Source organism: Palaemon carinicauda, chromosome 32 (genome assembly GCF_036898095.1).
Source record: "Palaemon carinicauda isolate YSFRI2023 chromosome 32, ASM3689809v2, whole genome shotgun sequence".
Classification (NCBI taxonomy): Eukaryota; Metazoa; Arthropoda; class Malacostraca; order Decapoda; family Palaemonidae; genus Palaemon; species Palaemon carinicauda.
In genome coordinates this window covers 85,275,528-85,282,718 of record NC_090756.1, presented here as the reverse complement: position 1 = coordinate 85,282,718, position 7,191 = coordinate 85,275,528, and positions in this window count along the sequence as shown.

Below are 7,191 nucleotides of genomic sequence, written 5' to 3'. Positions count from 1 at the left end.
CCACCTTCGTAAAAATCCCCCCTCTTCCCATCTGTATTGCCAACGATAGACAGAGCTACGAGAGATTCCGAGATTATAGGCAATGCTGCTAGGAGTTTGTCGACACATCGACATCACGATAATTATTCCTCTCAGTGTTGTCTTTTGAATTCGGCGGCGATTCACCTCCTCTTCTTGCCTTCGTCTGCGATTCATTAAAGGGTAGTTTTATCTTCGCCACCAGGTGCTTTATGTCACTTTATGCTGAACTCTGTTTTCCACAATATCTTGTGTATCTTATATAGTCATATGCAGTTTCTCGAAATTCCAGGAGGGATCTGTACATTGCTAGCAAACGATTATATGGTACCAAAAAAAAAAAAAAAATACTGATATACATATGATTCGGCAACTTTGTTAAAGAATAGTTGTTACCTTTGTCAAAAATATAGATTATTATAATACAGTAACTAATAAAAATATTTGTTACCTTGGTAAAGATACAATTTTAGTCCACAAACAGGAATTCCTGGTACGTACACGTATCACGGTTTCGTACACACACACACACACACACACATATATATACATATATATATATATATATATATATATATATATATATATATATATATATATATATATATATATATATATATATATATATATATATATATATATATATATATATATATATATATATATATATATATATATATATATATATATATTTATTTATTTTATTAGATGCCCATAGATTCTTTATTTTAGCATTTAGGCTTATATATTTTATTAGGTGCCCAAAAATGATTTATTTCCTAAATGTTTTTTAAAATGTTTTTTAAAATGCAAATGTTCTAGTCTCTTCTATTACATATTACTTGCGTACTAACTGCTTTTCGTGCACAAAACTTTTCCAAGACAATTTTACTCCTCTGAAGGGGCCAGTTTCAAACAGCTTTAAATTGAATTAAATAAGGAGTTTGGTCTGGACATGGCAAAACGTTCTGTTTGAGCTCCAATTTATTTCTCTTTAACCTACGCCAAACAAGGATGTTAACGGCGATAAATATCATCACTGTAACGCTGATCACTGCTAGTAACACGTAGAATCGATGTTCTGCATAAGTCGGTGTCGGGTGGTCAATCTCGGTCAATTTCATCAACCGCTTAGCCACACGTGCATTGTATAGGAGAGGTAAAGATGGAATTGTTGTCGACCACGTGAAGTTGGCGAAGTAAGCTCGTTCTCTGATGATAGTCAGAGAACTATGTAATTCGGGGACGTACCGATACAACCATCTGCTGCAACGAAGATTTGGGAATAGGACGTGGATCCGTCCGGGCATGATACATTGAAGCCGGCCTTGTCGTATCGTATCCACGAGCCGTTGTTCAGTCTGCAATTGAACTTATTATCGTCAAAGGGATAAAGCTTTTCCAGACAATTTTCATGTGTATGGGAGAGAGCACCGTCTAGCACTATACCTAACTCGCATGAATCCATTGAGTTTTTATGGAATTCAAAGGAGTCAGCTGTACATATTTTTTTATCCATTGCGTCTGAACAGTGAGATAATTGATTTAAGTCTTTAATGACCGTATATGTTTCCTTGTCTCGGGAAATCAATACGTGTCCTGTCAAACTGGATATTACTGGATTTGAGTGATTCGTCATGAAAGTCGGAAATGGTGATATCCTGTAAGATTGCCAGGCATCGGAAGAACCAAAGGGAGTTGTAATCATAATCCAATGATTTTCAACGCTTACTGTAATTAGGCTGTAATAAAATTCTAACCTATGTGCGTCTCACAAAGGAACATAACATAATTTCTCCCGTCCGTTCTCCACAATTAACGTTAAGTCTCTTATTGGCAACAAATGCAGTGACAGTACACCTTTAGTCACTAACGTGATAGCTTCCACATAGTCTTTTGATTTCTCAGTGAGATGTGCAATTCTATTATTTATGTGATCTATTTTTTAATCATAATACGTTAACGTTGCCAACAAATCTTGTACTTCCATAATCTGACTGATATTACTAGAATGTTCATTTACCAAACTCATAATTTGAGTGATTGAAGTTAATGGATTATTTAGTTCTGACATAATCAATTCATTTTCATGAGTCAAAAATCTTAAGACGATTAGAAATTCCAAAGCCTAAACTTGCAATAGAACCAAAGATGTTTAGTGCAGCAAAAATAAACGGGTTACGTTTCTCAAGATTATCGTGTCCTACTGTCCACATCAAAAGGTCACGAGCCAAAGATTTTGCCTCGTAAGTCTTATTTTGCAAGTCGTCGGATAGCATCTCTGCAACTTTTAGAGTCGATACAAGCAAACTCTCTGTATTAAAAGGAAAGTGTCTTCTATGCATTTCATTTAATGAAACAGCAAACCTTGAAATGGCGCTCTTTAAGCTAGTGACGTCAATCTCTGGGAGAAAAATTGCTTGCATACACAGTTCAACAACTACGTTACTTGATGTAATAAAAACGTCTTCTTGTCTTTCAGCTATGGTGCCATATTTAAAACCTATACTTTTAGATTTAGAGCTCATCCCACACGAGAAAATGTCTGAGCGAACAATATCACTCCTAACAATAAAAACTTCATCTTGGAAAGCTGTAATGAGAAAAATATATGTAATTACTCCTGTATTAAGAAGAAAAAACTTTTAACATATAATGTTCACAAAAATGAAAAAAAAAAAAATCTTTCCCTCACTTCTTTCCCTCTTTTTTTAATTTCTTATGTCAGCCAATGGTACGATTCTCTCATCAGTGGGTTGGGATACGTTTTGAACTCTAAACCTATGGGCCGTTAATGTTTCCAAAATGTTAAATGGGCCTTCAAACTTAGGTGTTAGTTTATAATTGAGTCCTTTACGTACATTCACCTATATGTATACATTATCACCCACGGTATATGTTTTAGTTGGCTTCGCTATTTTATCATGATTCCTTTTCATTATAATTTATGATTCTTCTAAATTCTTTCGAAGGATATAAAAACGACTTTTGCTTGCATTTATACATTTTTTTAAAGGATATGATAGATTAATTGTAGGCGTTAATACATGGAAAGGCGTTCTAACTGGGGTACGATACAATGCCTTGTGCAGTGACATTTTAATTGATATATGATATGAATGATTCAGAGTACTCAGTACCGCAGGTATTGCAATATCCCAGTTGGGGTCTGATCCCCTTAGTGTTACTCTTAATATATTTAAAACCTTCCTATTTGCTCTTTCCACTTGCCGATTCGACTCTGGGTGATATATCATGGTATTTATTTTCTTTATGCCAAGAAATTCACACAATGAGGTAAGGAAATGATTATTAAATTCCCCACCCGAGTCTGAGATTATCATATGTGGAATTCCATGTTTACAAATGTAACACTCGTAAAACTTCCTAGCGCATTCAATCGCAGTTTTAGTTTTAAGCGCTATTAGTTCTATATATCGAGTTAAAGCATCTACAATTACTAAGAGGTGCTTATTTCCTCTGTCTGACTCGTAAAATCCTGTTAATAAATCTAAATGTATCCTTTCAAAGGGTTGATTGGGCACGGAATAAGCCCCTAGGCTGACAGATGTTTTCGTATGCCCTTTGTTTTCCTGACATGTGCGACAATTAGTTATGTGTTTTTTTATATCTGTAAGTAACGTATGCCAATAAAAAAATGATTTGGCTTTCTGTAACATTAATGAGAACCCCGGGTGTCCATCCAATGGATTTGCAACCAATTTAGGACAGTGGAAATAAGTGAGATTGGTACCACTACCTGGTCGTTAGTTACATGCGGTGTATTGCGGGTTTTCCTTGTCACGGTTCTACACAGAATATTGTTTTTGATTATAAAAGTTTGCTGCTTATACTTTATATATTCCTTTTCCTTATGATTGCTTTTCAAAGCATTTATAATTTTTTCTAATTTCCGATCTTTTCTTTGCTCAGTCTGTAATAATTCAGCACTCCAGCCCAGATCTTCTTGTTCAGATATCGTTTTAACAATAGGCATGGATGTAGATATATCTATTAATTCAGCTAAAGGCTACGGACAAGATGACACGTGGTTGCTCGATAATGCATCAGCAAAGATATTTGCTTTCCCAGGTAAATACCCGATTCTTGCGCCAAAGTCTTGAATGATCAAATGCCACCGAGTTCGTTTGGGGCTGTGGCTGAATCCTTTAAAGAAATCGGTTAGTGGTTTATGATCAGTAAGAACCTTAACGGGATAACCGTATACTATGAACTTAAAATGCACTAGTGAATTAACAATAGCTAGCCCTTCCTTGTCTATTACAGCATACTTACTTTCGGAAGTTCTCAGTTTTCGAGAATAAAAAGCTATCGGGGAAAATTTTTTTTAATATTGCTGAAGCAATACCCCACCTATTCCTAAGTATGAGGCATCTGTTGCAATAAAGAATTCGTTACCGAAGTCAGGAAATTTTAAGATAGGAGAACTACACAGTTCATCTTTCAAGGTATTAAATACCTGTTGATGCTGCTCAGACCATATGAAATCTACGCCCTTCTTCGTAGGATCAGTTAAGGGAGTGGCTATTATTGAATAATTGCGTATAAAACGCCTGTAATATCCACTACAACCCAGAAATTGCTGTATTCCCTTCACATTAGTAGGTATCGGGAAGTTACGGATAGCCGACACCTTATCATGGACTAGTTTAAGACCTTGGCTTGGCACTGTAAAATCCAAATAGACTAATTCTGATTTGAAAAATTCACACTTACTAATCTTTACCCTTAAGTTATGTTGTCTCTGTAGTACTAGTTCTAATTTACGTAGATGTTCTTCTAACGTGTTGGAAAAGATTACAAGGTCGTCAATATAGGCATGCAATATATCCCCTAGCAAGTCTCCAAACATTATGTTAATCATTCTTGTAAATGTTATGGGACCACAACGTAAACCAAAAGGCATCCGTAAAAATTCATGATGTACCCTGGCTGTGCTGAAGGCTGTGTATGGGATACTATTTTCTTCTAATGATATCTGGTGAAAGCCTTTAAGTAAGTCCAAACTGGTAAAATATTTATTCTGACCTAACAAAGATAAAATATCGTCAGTACATGGCACTGGGAATCGATCAGGGATTGTCTCCCCATTTAGGCGACGGAAGTCTACGCAGATACGCCATGTTCGATCTTTTTTCAGTACAACTATTAATGGAAAATTATAAGGGCTGTTTGATTTCCTAATGACTCCTGCTTCTAGCATTTTACCTACTTCATCATTTATTTCATTCTGGAATTTCATAGGGAGTCTGTACGAGGGTACATAGATAATTTTCTGCTTGTCCTTTAACCTTATTTGATGCTCGATCACATCTGTTTTTCCTAAGGATCCATCCGTAGTGGAAAAAACATCATGATATTCAGTAAAAAGTCCAAAAATTTTCTGCTGAATTTTTTCTTCTTGAATATCTTTATTGATTTTATTTTTAATAGATTGCAAAAGGGATTCATCCGCAACTGATTGAGCGTGATTGATTTCAGCAACGGTAAGAATACGATGTTTATAAACTTCTACATCCAAGATATGTTGATTTTTGTGAATTACTAAAGTGGTATTTAAATGGTTACCGACTTCAATATTACATTGTTAATGTGAGCCTACTGTATATATAGCTTGTGTGACAGACAATCCGTTAGTTTTCAAAGTGTCGGAAAGGATTAATATTTCAGATCGCTGTAATGTTTTCTTTACTTGCACTATTAAATTAGAAGATACGTTCGGCTCGATAGATTGCGTGTAAGATGATATTACGGGTGAACGAGAATTCTGTTGGGTTGCGTATATTATTTCTGTATTAGTGAGACAAGTTATTGGTTCTTCAACGTACGTCACTGTTTTATTTGTCATCTCCTTTTTATCCAAAACTGATTTTAAGGTATTAGAAGACTTATAGAATTTTCCTTTGATATACACGCCGTGCTTGGCAGGGGGTAAGATAATGTTTTGATTGCCCATTGATGGGTATCCTATAATAACAGCTGGATACATATCAATGTTTTGTACAACAACAAATGTATCGGCAAACGTGCGCTTACCGACCTTAAACTGAACATGAGTTACGCCTATTACATTTAATTCATCATTTCCTGTACCCGAGAGCCTTACTCCGGACTTTTCTATTAGGAAGTTCGAAAACAACAAATGATGTGTCCTCAAATCCATGATATTATGTGGACTACCAGAGTAAAAAAATAATGTAAAGGATCGGTGTTCTAAATTTACAGCATACAATGTTGGTCGTTACTCATTTTGGCTTATTATTGTATGAATTCGTTGCAAATCTACGGGAGCATGCACTGATTTATTTAATTCGGCTGTGTGTTTCATAGGAAAATTTATTGCCTCACAATGATCTGATAAAACATTAAATTGATTATTCAATACTACTGATGTTGACATGAATGACCTTGACCCAACATCACTCTCTTCTCCACTGGAGTTAATTATGTGGTATTTGCTTTGCTCTGCACATTCTGAAAATTAGTCTGACCTTGCGAGTTCTGGTTTGACGACCCAGGATCAGCGTTATTCGAAGAACTGTTTGTTTGTTTTTGATTTTGAACTACATTGACGTTTGGCTGTTTCTTCTTATTGAAATGAGGATTTTTCTTTTTATTTCCATATGGGACTGACTGTGGAATTGACTGTGTATTTCTAGGATTCTGTTGTGTCTTACGTGAGTAGCACTGACTATATGAATGAGTCGAACTATTATGTAACGAACAGAATCTCGTTCTGCAGTCCGTAATCAAGTGACCTTGACGTTTGCAATTATAACACGTCATTCCTGCAACTTGCCTATTATTAACTACGTTTACTTGTTGTGGTTTTGTTTAATTTTTTGCAAAAACTTGTAGAAACACGGGATCAAGATCAGGACACTTAGACATGTGTTTCTTTATCTGTTTATATACATCCAATTCCGTACTTGCTGGCGTTAACTTTTTTATCAAAACACCGCACTAAAGCTTCAGGCAACATAAGTGTCATGCAAGTTAAATACATTAATCGTAAGAAATCCTTCACGGAGATGTTATCTCTAGTAACCCAAGTGGAATTACCTGAAATATCTTGATATTCGTTAAGCCTATCGGCTATGAGAGCTGCTCTTTCAATTTCATTAACCCTGGAACGGTATGGTGGGTCGTTCG